This window comes from Bufo gargarizans, chromosome 1, assembly GCF_014858855.1.
Source record: "Bufo gargarizans isolate SCDJY-AF-19 chromosome 1, ASM1485885v1, whole genome shotgun sequence".
Classification (NCBI taxonomy): domain Eukaryota; kingdom Metazoa; phylum Chordata; class Amphibia; order Anura; family Bufonidae; genus Bufo; species Bufo gargarizans.
Window position 1 is genome coordinate 348,026,384 of NC_058080.1, and position 13,137 is coordinate 348,039,520.

The window sequence follows — 13,137 nt, forward strand, 5'->3', positions numbered from 1 at the left end:
ATGGATGTCAAAACTGTGCACTCCCCACTGAGATGTCAGGAGACTGGGCAGCTGGATTTTAACTTACTACTACAAATAATACTTGGTGCAACCTATTGACCCCCCCTCCCCCAACTTAAATGAGGAGATAGTATTTCAGCTGTATAACCATATAGAATGGGCTGCACATGCTGGTACACTGGTCATAATGGGAGATTTTAACCTGCCATATATTGACTGGGGTCAAGATTCTGCTTCAACTGTAAGGGCTGTTTCACACGAGCGGATGCCGTGCGTGACATCCCCCCCATGAAATCAGATCACAGAGAGGCACGGAGCATTATCAGTCATGTTAATGCTCCGTGCCTCAGCAGTCTGCATCGGGTCTTGGCACTCTTTCACGGAGCGGATGTCACGCACGGCATCCGCTCGTGTGAAACAGCCCTAAGAGGGAGAAAATTTCCTCAACTTGCTGCAGGACCACTTTATGGGCCAGTTCATAGAAGATCCCACTAGGGGTGATGCTCTGCTGGACCTGGTAATTTTCAATGATGCAGAGCTTGTTGGAAATGTTACTGTTTGAGAAACACTAGGTAATAGTGATCACGGTATAAACATATTCCCCCTGAACTATAAAAAGCAAACTCTGTCTGGGAGGGCAAAAACACAATTTAAAAAAAGGCAATTTCCCCAGACTGAGGGCAGCAGTTCAGGGCATGTACTAGGAATAGCTGTTGCGTTGTGGGTAATTAAATGGCAAAATTTATTCCTGTACGTAACAAGTATAAATGGCTAAAATTTAATCTCAATATTTTTTTTTATATATACAGTACAGACCAAAAGTTTGGACACACCTTCTCATTCAAAGAGTTTTCTTTATTTTCATGACTATGAAAATTGTAGATTCACACTGAAGGCATCAAAACTATGAATTAACACATGTGGAATTATATACATAACAAAAAAGTGTGAAACAACTGAAAATATGTAATATTCTAGGTTCTTCAAAGTAGCCACCTTTTGCTTTGATTACTGCTTTGCACACTCTTTGCATTCTCTTGATGAGCTTTAAGAGGTAGTCACCTGAAATGGTCTTCCAACAGTCTTGAAGGAGTTCCCAGAGATGCTTAGCACATGTTGGCCCTTTTGCCTTTACTCTGCGGTCCAGCTCACTCCAAACCATCTCGATTGTGTTCAGGTCCGGTGACTGTGGAGGCCAGGTCATCTGGCGCAGCACCCCATCACTCTCCTTCATGGTCAAATAGCCCTTACACAGCCTGGAGGTGTGTTTGGGGTCATTGTCCTGTTGAAAAATAAATGATGGTCCAACTAAACGCAAACCGGATGGAATAGCATGCCGCTGCAAGATGCTGTGGTAGCCATGCTGGTTCAGTATGCCTTCAATTTTGAATAAATCCCCAACAGTGTCACCAGCAAAGCACCCCCACACCATCACACCTCCTCCTCCATGCTTCACGGTGGGAACCAGGCATGTGGAGTCCATCCGTTCACCTTTTCTGCGTTGCACAAAGACACGGTGGTTGGAAGCAAAGATCTCAAATTTGGACTCATCAGACCAAAGCACAGATTTCCACTGTGTTCTTTAGCCCAAACAAGTCTCTTCTGCTTGTTGCCTGTCCTTAGCAGTGGTTTCCTAGCAGATATTCTACCATGATTCACACAGTCTCCTCTTAACAGTTTTTCTAGAGATGTGTCTGGCATTGACCTGGTCTCTAATCTGAGCTGCTGTTAACCTGCGATTTCTGAGGCTGGTGACTCGGATGAACTTAATCTCCGCAGCAGAGGTGACTCTTGGTCTTCCTTTCCTGGGGCGGTCCGCATGTGAGCCAGTTTCTTTGTAGCGCTTGATGGTTTTTGTGACTGCATTTGGGGACACTTTTAAAGTTTTCCCAATTTTTCAGACTGACTGACCTTCATTTCGTAAAGTAATGATGGCCACTCGTTTTTCTTTACTTAGCTGCTTTTTTCTTGCCATAATACAAATTCTAACAGTCTATTCAGTAGGACTTTCAGCTGTGTATCCACCTGACTTCTCCACAACGCAACTGATGGTCCCAACCCCATTTATAAGGCAAGAAGTGAAGTGAAAACCATTTCAGGTGACTACCTCTTGAAGCTCATCAAGAGAATGCCAAGAGTGTGCAAAGCAGTAATCAAAGCTACTTTTAAGAACCTAGAATATGACATATTTTCAGTTTCACACTTTTTTTTTATGTATATAATTCCACATGTGTTAATTCATAGTTTTGATGCCTTCAGTGTGAATCTACAATTTTCATATTCAGAAAACTCTTTGAATGAGAAGGTGTGTCCAAACGTTTGGTCTGTACTGGCTGCCTCTAAGTCTGAATGCACTCCTATCATCACATCCATTCCACAAGTGTTTTTAATTAAGGTGATATATATAGCAGAGTTTGCTCTTCCTCTCCCGGAAGCCTGATAGCACACAGAGGTTGTAGCACAGCGTATGTGTGGGGTCTGCTCTCCTAAATTTAGATCCTCACTGGAATGGAGATAGGTATTGAATAGAGTAGGTTTGCGCATGGACTGAGGTCACCTTGATGTGGTGGATGGGCACAGATATTTTTTTTATCAAAATACAGTATATTTGCTAAGAACATCATTTATCACACAAAATGTATTAGTTTATATATAGATTTTGCATTTGGTTAGAATGCTGTTATGTTTGCCTAAGAGCTGGAAAAAGTATAAAGAACAGCAACTAAAATGATAAGGAGCATGGAAGGTCTTAGGCCTTGTTCACATCTCCATAAAACAGATCTAATTGCTTGATCCGGCACAAATGTTGGATGTCAGCCAGACAACAAACCGTAGCATGCAATGGTTGTTGTCTGGCTGAAACCCAGTATTACAGTCAAAGGGGTCTGGAGGTGAAGTAAAGAGTCCGGCAATACAAAATCTGGCGAAATCAATCAAGCTATTCTCTGATGGAACAGCTTGCTGGATCTGTTTGACAGAGATCTGAACAAGGCCTCAGTTATTAGGAAAGAGTAACTGAATTGCATTTATTTAGTCTTAAAAAGAGGCATCTAAGAGGGGACATGATTAACATGTACAAATATATAAATGGCCCATACAAGCAATATGATGAAATGCTGTTCCATGTGAAATTCTCTTACAAAACAGGGGGCACTGCTTTTGCAGAGAGAAGAAAAGGTACAGTCTCCAGAGATCACAAGACTTCTTCCCCATATGAACTGTGAGTGTGAGAAACTATGGAATAGTCTATCACAGGATGTGGTCACAGCAGTAACAGTGTATTGTTTTAAAAAGGGCTTAGATTAATTCAAAAAATTAAATAAATCATTAATGCTTATTTAAATGTGTAGAAGTCAGGTTCTGACTCCTCTTTCCTAAAATTCACATCCCATACCTTGGTTGAACTTGATGGACTTGTGTCTTTTTTCAACTGTGCTGACTATGTAACTGCCTGTTCCGAGCTGAGTGTACAGGTGTATGGCAGGCTTGGTAGGGATAACTCTCAGGCTAACAAGTGGTTGAACGTGATAAGGAAAATGATCATATATGGCTTTGCTAACATTTAATTGACAATATTATATCGAGGGACAGACTGGGAATATAAAGTGGCCCTGGAAAAAATAATAAAAGTGGCCCTGTTTTGTAGTTGGGTCCAAATTGATGAAAGGCAGGGCCAGCGATACCATATTGTGTCACATTATACTACCCAAACAGAGCCAAATACCATAGTCCATCACAAAATACTGTCAGCAGCACAAAATACATCCCCAAAACCTTCCACTGGCGGCTGTGAGGAGGGCCCAGGTAGCCCACTGGGCATCAGCCACCTGGGAAATTTGGCCAATCCGCCCCTGATTATATTATAATCTACCTTTTACATAATAAAAAGATGGCTTTCACAAATCTAGATATGCTAGAAAGGAATTTGTCGTGCGACATCCACTGCTCCCCCCTGACAAAGCAGGGATGCTGAGGAAAGTCAATCTCAGGGTTAAAATATTAGAGACAGTAATGGTGTTCCAGACAACATATTCCTGCAGTTAATATCATGCAAACTCTTACTATTACCATGAATGCCAAAGTGGCCAAAATAAATGTCAGATAAGCCACTTGCTTTAGGCAATCATTTGAAGAAGTACCAGAGCTCTTTATCAGATGGTGAAGAATTGGCAGAGACGTCCAGCATTCTCTAGCCCCAGTGCACGCAACCCTGATGGGAGGGTCTATGGGACAGGCTAAGTGGCACAGATGGGATTTCTTACCATTCTCTTCTCCTCTGTGGGTCTTGCTTCTGGGGACTTAGGCTAAAAGAGACATTTCCGATCTCTCTCTCTCATAGGTGACTCTTTCTTTCCTTATAATTGTTAATTGCTTGTGGCGTTGTAGTATCTTACATCGTGGCTCTGTTCCTGAGATGTCAGTAACCACTACGGCCCCATAGTGTGCTAACTACCTTTTAATCTCCAGTCCCTCATACCAAGGGTGGCTTTGAAGCACAGTGGCTGTATGATACTAAGGGTCCATTCACACGTCAGTTTTTTCTTTCCTGATCTGTTCCGTTTTTTGCGGAACAGATCAGGACCAGATCAGGACCCATTCATTTTCAATGAGTCCTGGAAAAAATCGGACAGCACAATGTGTGCTGTCCGTTTCCGTTGTTCCGTTCCGCATGTCCGTTTAAATATAAAACATGTCCTATTATGTTCCTGAAAAATCGGATCCTGGTACAATGCAAAGTCAATGGTTCCGCAAAAAACGGAAGACATTCGGATGTCATTCCGTATGTCTTCCGTTTTTTGTGGAATCCGTTCCTGGAAACACATAGCAAATTATTTTTTATTTTTTTTTTCAAAGAAATCCAAACAACTTTATTTGATTATTGAAATGTATACATGTTTCCGTTTTTTGCGGATCCGCAAAAAACGGATGACATACGGATGACATACGGAAACATTTTCAGGAACAACGGATCCGCAAAAAACGGACCGAAATTCGGATTATAGAAAAATACTGACGTGTGAATGTAGCCTAAGATGAGGAGGTGTTTGTGGACTGCATCCAGTCACGCAAAAGGGAAACTCAAAACAAGTACAGTATAAAGCCCAGAAGATGATTTTAAATGATGATAAATGATTTTCAGTGCCCCTACCTAGTGTCAATATTATTGAATAGGGTGTAGATGATATGACCCTTTAAATTTTAGAAAATGAGTTACCTTTCCTTTGCCTGGTCAATACAAGGGCAGTGTGAATAGCATTATGGAGTGACTTGACTTCCATCCCTCACATAAGATACACACATATGCCTATACTTGGTTTGGATACCAAGGTTACACTACTTGGTTAAACAAAAACGTTGCCAGTAGAAATTGGCTCCCTTAGTGCACAGGTAGCATCCCTTCTTAGTGATGCAGTTCCATGCAATTTAATGGGTAGAGAGTAAATTAAATAATCACATTGCACACTTGAAGTCATCCGATTAAAAAGTCCTCACTTATGTCCAAAATAATTTGAGGATTTTTACCTAGTAGGATGCCTCCTAATTTTTCATGGCAACGGGCACCTGAGAGACAGTCCTTTGGGACCAGATATTGTCGTGTGCCGGGGGTCCAAGAAAGACCTCCGGGACGTACTACGAGCAGGTCACAGGCAAACAGAATAGACATGACATACAGTAGAAGCAGGTAAACAGAAGTGGTAACGATACCACAGAACCAAGTGCACTGGCCGACCACAGCAAAACCCAGAGGACGGAGCCAGTGAGCCCCGTACTTCACAGAGCCCCGGATGGTGGGGATGACTGGGATGGGCCGAGGGCTCACTGGTCACACCTCCAGGAAGGTCCCGGTATACTTGGCCCCTACCTGTCAGGAACAGACTGCTGGAATCTCCAGTGAAACAGACAAACAGAAACTAACACTGCAAAACCAGGCGACACCATGCAGAAGGATAACAGAACACCCCCAGGAACAGAAGCGAGGTGGAACCTAGCAGCATAGACAGAACTAAGGACAGACTGACAAAGACTGACCAGAACTAGAAGTGACCCCCAGAACCACAGCTCACAGGTCTATATAGCTGGGTAACGAGAAACCTGGGAAGACACACCCAGGCACACCAGACACGGGAATTAACCCTGAGCTCAGACAGCAAAGACACACAGGAACAGAACCGGACGTTGCCGTAGGCAACCAGCATACACTGATACAGAACTGGGTGTTGCCCTTGGCAACTAGCATACACTGATACAGAACTGGGCATTGCCTTTGGCAACCAGCATACACTGATACAGAACACAGATACAGTCAAAGGGGTACACACGTACACGTTCACACTAATACCTCAGCCAGCACACAGCCAAAAGCAACCAGCCTGCATGAAATCACCCGCAGCCAGTATGCAAAATGCGTGCAGCCAGCCTGCTCGGCAATACATGTCACGGTGTACCGCACAGTGACAGATTTCATAGTAAGCAAACCCCAGCAGAGATGGTAAGGGGCAAGATAAACATATCATACCCAAAAACTCCACCTCACGTCCTGGTCGCTTGACACATCTGCCCACAGTTCCGCTGTGCTAGTGACCACCAGCAAGACTTTGGACGCAAGTTTTAGTTTTTTTAGCTGGGTACACAGTAGTTGCACTGGGGTTGTCGGCTCCTAGGCCGGAACACCACTTTAAGACAAAAGATATGCTTAATGTATAATGAGGCCCATATCTCCTCATTAATTAATTGCATCTCTTTTCAGTCCGTGTGCTTAGATTGAAATCTACTCCAGATGGTAGCTGGAATAGGTTTCAATCGACATTTATGCTGGGTGAATTTGCTGGTGCCGATGATCCTGCCTACACCTGCATCTTCTCCACAACTCCCCCTTTTAACCCTTTCATGACCAGGCCCAAAAAAGTCCTGAATGTCCAGGCAACTTTTTGTGGTTTTGTGCTTGTAGTGGTTTACTGACCCTAGCTTTTTTATTTGTTTGACTATCAAATAAGTTTTTGCGATTTTTTTAATTTTAGCTTTTTATTTCTTAAATATTAAAAATGACACAAAAATTAATTATTGCAATGGGTTCCTTATTTTGTGACGATCATTTTCATATATAACATGTATAGGTTTCAGGGAACGGGGCGACTATGGTGACCAGGGGAGCACCCAGGAATTTTGTATAGGGGGGGTCAGAAAGGCAAAAAATGTGGCACATGTATCGCGCTGTGCCAATTCTTTTGCCCACCCACTTTTCGAAGCCCCCTTCATATTAAATAGATGAGGCGCGCGTAGCGAGCCAAGCAATTTTTAGCCCCTCCCATTATTAAAAGCCCCTCCTACATATACTAGGCCACTCCCAACAAACACTGTACAGCTGAAATTCTATTGTTGAAGCCTGTCTCTACACATCATACGGAGAGGGGAGGACCTGTCCTGGCTGCACTGCCTGCTTCACATTATACAATAAACAACAGCAGGCTACAGCCAGGAAGCTCCTTCACTCTCCTCCCTCCCCAGATCCTGCTCAAGGCCTGTGGTTCCCCACACCATCTTCCACCCGCCCGTGGCCTACTGCCCCCCTTGGCTGTCCTCACCCAGCTCTGAATCCTCCTTCTGCAAATGGCAGGGGGAGGAGCCGGAGCATCTCCTCTCCTACATAGCGCCCCATACCTCTTACATCCAGTGATGTCACCTTTGTTGTAGACGTTCTCTTTCCTCATCTTCTCCATTCAGACCAGACCGCCATAATGATTTTTCAGCCATCTCCCGTCTCTAATAGTATAAAGATAATGACCCCCCCAAAAAATTGTGCTAAGCTGATACTGTGCCAGGGTGCCCCCCCAAAGAACAAGTCCTCCGCAAAATCCCACTAATAGAAATAATTCTCTGCCAGAGCACAATTCATAGTAATAATGCCCCTATAGTGCCCATACTAGTGATCATGTTTCTCATAGCCCCCCCAGTAGTAGTAGAGCTCCCCATAATACCCCCTAGTAGTAATAATTCTCCTTATAATATGGCAGTACATGAAATACCCCGATAAGCTAATGTCCCCTTAATATATGCCAGTATAAAATACCCCTATATAGTGCCCCAGTAAATGCCCTAATAGTGCTCCTCTCCCCCTTCCCCATAGTGTCCCCCATAATATGCCAGTAAAAAAATGCCCCTTCTTAGTGCCCCCAGCAGATGCCCCTATAGTGCTCCTCTCCCCCATATTGTGGCAGCAAAAAATGCTCCTTCTTAGTGCCACAAGATGCCCCAATAGTGCTCCACTTCCCCATAGTTCCCCCAAATAATGCCCCATAGTGCAGCTCTTTCCTATAGTGCCTCCCAATGTGCCAGTAAAAAATGCCCCCTTAGTGCCACCAGATGCCATAATGCCCCCAAAATGTGCCAATAAGAGCCCCCACTTCCCCATAGTGCCCCCAAATAATGCCCCTATAGTGCCACCAGATGCCCCATAGTGCCGCTCTCCCCTATAGTGCCCCCCATAATGTGCCAATAAAAAAAAGCCACTTTAGAGCCCCCAGATGCCCCCATAGTGCTCCTATCCACCATGGTACCCCCCCCATAATGTGTCAGTAATAAATGCCCCCAGAGTGCCACCCCCAAAAATATGGGGACTGTAAGAAATGCCAGACGCCCCCATAGTGCCAGCTCCCCGCCCCAAAAAACAAACAAAAAACCCCCACTAATACTGTACTTACCTTCATCAGCAGTGACGCGATGCAGGCCTCTTCCGGCCTGTGACCCCCACTATGTGCTGCCCGGCTCAGGCGGTGCAATAATGACGTCATCGCGCAGCCTAAGCCGGCCTCTGATAGGCCACAGGCACTAATGAGAATCAGAAGAACAGGGAAGGGAGACGCTGCCCCGCAGCAGCACAGTATTGCTGTCCTGAGGACTGCGATACAAATGAATATGGAGATGACCGCTTCCACAATGGAAGCGCTCATCTCCTACTGCCCCCCCCCCCCCCACTGCCACCGGCAACTAGAACCAGGGCCCTGTCGGTGCGCCACTGAGTGTGACTGTGTCTGTTAGCGACTGCATTTTTACATTTTATTTCAATTTTTTTATTTTTACTTATATTTAAATTTATTTTTTGGCATATAATATATCACCCAGGAGGTCATTAAAAGATCTCTGGAGGACACTGACCTTTTTTTCACTGTTTCCACTGTAACTGGGGCAGCCAAAGGATATGCTATCTGCATGGGGTATGTGCAGATAGGATGTATACAGGTCCTTCTAAAAAAAATTAGCATATTGTGATAAAGTTCATTATTTTCTGTAATGTACTGATAAACATTAGACTTTCATATATTTTAGATTCATTACACACCAACTGAAGTAGTTCAAGCCTTTTATTGTTTTAATATTGATGATTTTGGCATACAGCTCATGAAAACCCCAAATTCCTATCTAAAAAAATGAGCATATTTCATCCGACCAAAAAAAGAAAAGTGTTTTTAATACAAAAAAAGTCAACCTTCAAATAATTATGTTCAGTTATGCACTCAATACTTGGGCGGGAATCCTTTTGCAGAAATGACTGCTTCAATGCGGCGTGGCATGGAGGCAATCAGCCTGTGGCACTGCTGAGGTGTTATGGAGGCGCAGGATGCTTCGATAGCGGCCTTAAGCTCATCCAGAGTGTTGGGTCTTGCGTCTCTCAACTTTCTCTTCCCAATATCCCACAGATTCTCTATGGGGTTCAGGTCAGGAGAGTTGGCAGGCCAATTGAGCACAATAATACCATGGTCAGTAAACCATTTACCAGTGGTTTTGGCACTGTGAGCAGGTGCCAGGTCGTGCTGAAAAATGAAATCTTCATCTCCATAAAGCTTTTCAGCAGATGGAAGCATGAAGTGCTCCAAAATCTCCTGATAGCTAGCTGCATTGACCCTGCCCTTGATAAAACACAGTGGACCAACACCAGCAGCTGACATGGCACCCCAGACCATCACTGACTGTGGGTACTTGACACTGGACTTCAGGCATTTTGGCATTTTCCTCTCCCCAGTCTTCCTCCAGACTCTGGCACCTTGATTTCCGAATGACATGCAAAATTTGCTTTCATCCGAAAAAAGTACTTTGGACCACTGAGCAACAGTCCAGTGCTGCTTCTCTGTAGCCCAGGTCAGGCGCTTCTGCCGCTGTTTCTGGTTCAAAAGTGGCTTGACCTGGGGAATGCGGCACCTGTAGCCCATTTCCTGCACACGCCTGTACACGGTGGCTTCCGCAGGTCCCCCAAGGTCTGGAATTGGTCCTTCTCCACAATCTTCCTCAGGGTCCGGTCACCTCTTCTCGTTGTGCAGCGTTTTCTGCCACACTTTTTCCTTCCCACAGACTTCCCACTGAGGTGCCTTGATACAGCACTCTGGGAACAGCCTATTCGTTCAGAAAATTTCTTTCTGTGTCTTACCCTCTTGCTTGAGGGTGTCAATGATGGCCTTCTGGACAGCAGTCAGGTCGGCAGTCTTACCCATGATTGCGGTTTTAGTAATGAACCAGGCTGGGAGTTTTTAAAAGCCTCAGGAATCTTTTGCAGGTGTTTAGAGTTAATTAGTTTATTCAGATGATTAGGTTAATAGCTCGTTTAGAGAACCTTTTCATGATATGATAATTTTTTGAGAGAGGAATTTTGGGTTTTCATGAGCTGTATGCCAAAATCATCAATATTAAAACAATAAAAGGCTTGAACTACTTCAGCTGTGTGTAATGAATCTAAAATATATGAAAGTCTAATGTTTATCAGTACATTACAGAAAATAATGAACTTTACCACAATATGCTAATTTTTTTAGAAGGACCTGTACATCCAGTGGGCAGTCAGGAAGGGGTTAAAAAAGTAGCAAGGGCAGCATTAAAATGCCACTCCAGCATCAGGAGACCACAGAGTGGCAAGCTGACATAGTGTGGAGGTGGCAGCAGCATCAGGGGACCAAAGAGTGGCAAGGTAAGTTAGTGTGGAGGTGGCAGCAGCATCAGGAGACCACAGGGTGGCAAAGTGACCTAGTGTGGAGTTCGCAGGAGCATCAGGAGACCAAAGAGTGGCAAGGTGACATAGTCTGTAGGTTGCAGCAGCATCAGGAGACCACAGAGTGACCAGGTGACAGAGTGGGGAGGTGGGTGGCACCAGTACCAGCTGAAGATGGTGGGTGAAAGAAGGAGCACTTGGCATCAGATATGTGGCATCAGGCGGGTGGCAGCATCAGAATAGTAGCTGAGGCATGTAGCCAGAAGAAACTGGTCTCTTTTGTCAAAGTGTTGGTGTGGCACTATGGATGATCTAGTCTGATGCATCAGGCATTGGTAGGTATAAATCCTGGCTGATCCACACCTGATTCATCTTGACAAAAGTCAGTCCCTCCACGATTTGGGTGGACAAGCGAATTCTTCTTGGGGTAACTAAGGTCCCCACCACACTAAACACCCGCTCTGATGCCACATTACTGGCCGGGCAGCTTTTCCAGGGCAACCTCTGCCATTTGCGGCCACAAATCCATTTTCACTGTCCAGTAGTCCAGTGGATCTTCAATGTGGGGTGGCAGGGTTCAGTCCAAGTATGCCACCACCTGCTGGTTCAGGTCTTGCTCCAGGTCTAGCTGCTGCTGGTGATTAGTTTCTTCACTAGGCGGGGGAAGAAAGCTGCTCATCAGTAACTCTAGACTAGAGAAGTTGCTGCTGATGGAGTTGGAACTGCTCCTACCCCCTCAACCTGCCATAGCAGCCATGGCAGAGGAACGTGAGCACAGAGGTCAGACCTGCGAGAGGATGGACAATGAGAAAATAGGCAGCGGCCAACTGACTACACAGGATTTCTCTATAGTAGTTCAGTTTGTCCTCCCTCTCAGCGGGTGTAAAAAAAGGCCCCATATTGGACCGATAGCGAGGGTCCAACAAGGTAGAGAGCCAGAAGTCAACTCTCTGCCGAATTGTGACAATTAGGCTGTCACTACACAAGCAAGTGAGCATGCATCAGGCCATTTGTGCAACTGCCTCCATCTCCACTGCATACTGCCACGGTGTGTCTGGGTCCTCTGCCTCGTCTTCCTCATTGCCCTGTAGCTCCTCTAGCTGCTCCTCCTCTTGTCACCTGTGTATAAAAGCACCCATTTCACCACACATTGCTTGTACTCCAATGTCCTCCTCCTCCTCCAGTTCAGCCCCCACAGGGCTCATGTGGCCGTGAGATCTAGGCACCACGTCTCCAGTTCCCAGACCAGTCAGATTTACCAGCATCTGTTCCAGGACATAAAGCAGTGGAATGACGTTGTTCATCCCGTAGTCCTGGCAACTGACAAATAACTTGGCCTCCTCAGAGGACCTGAGCAAACGGCATGTGTCATGCATGAGCTGCCACTGGCTGACATCGAAGTTACACAGGGGAGTACTCCTGTCCGCTTGGATCAAGAAATCGTTTATGGCCTTTCTCTGTTCGTATAGTCAGTCCAACATATGCAGGGTGGAATTCCAACGGGTGGAAATGTCACATATCAGCCTATGTTGGGGGAAGCTCAAGGAGGGTATGCTTTGCAGTGTATGAGTGGCTGAAGTGCACGCAAAGTTTCCTGGCCATTTTTAGGATGTCTTGCAGATGGGTAGAAGACTTCAGGAACCACTTGACAACCAGATTGAACAGGTGTGCCATGCAGGGAGTATGGCTCAGCCCTCCTTGACGCAGCGCAGACACTATGTTCTTCCCGTTGTCAGTCACCATGGTTCTGATTTTGAGTTGTTGCACTACCATGCCCTGCACATATGGTATGCTGGAGGGGCACTGTGAATTGTCTCTGCAGTGGAGGAGGTGGAAGCTGAGGAGGCAGCGGTTGACATTGTCGAAGGACCAACGGTGTGAGAACGCGGAGGCAGAAGCGGCATCACCTGGCCAAGTTGCTGGTGTGGCTGTGCAGGAACCACATTCACCCAGTGGGCCGTAAAGGACATGTATTGTCCCTGACCGTAGTTACAGCTCCACACGTCAGCGCTGCAGTGCACTTTAGCAGACACTGACAGGCTCAAGGACTGGCCCACCTTCTGTTCTACATAGATGTGCAGGGCTGGTACTGCCTTTTTGGCCAAGAAATAACGGCTTGGGATTCTCCACCTCGGCAGCAACTTGGCCAGGAGCACATTGAA

At 45.5% G+C, this 13,137-nt stretch overlaps 1 protein-coding gene across 18 annotated transcripts in view; it reads right to left on the reverse strand.

Annotated features, from left to right (window-relative positions):
- PTPRS (protein tyrosine phosphatase receptor type S) overlaps positions 1–13,137 on the reverse strand; it is a 580,801-nt gene that overhangs the window by 338,803 nt on the left and 228,861 nt on the right. The gene's annotated exons all lie outside the window — the stretch shown is intronic.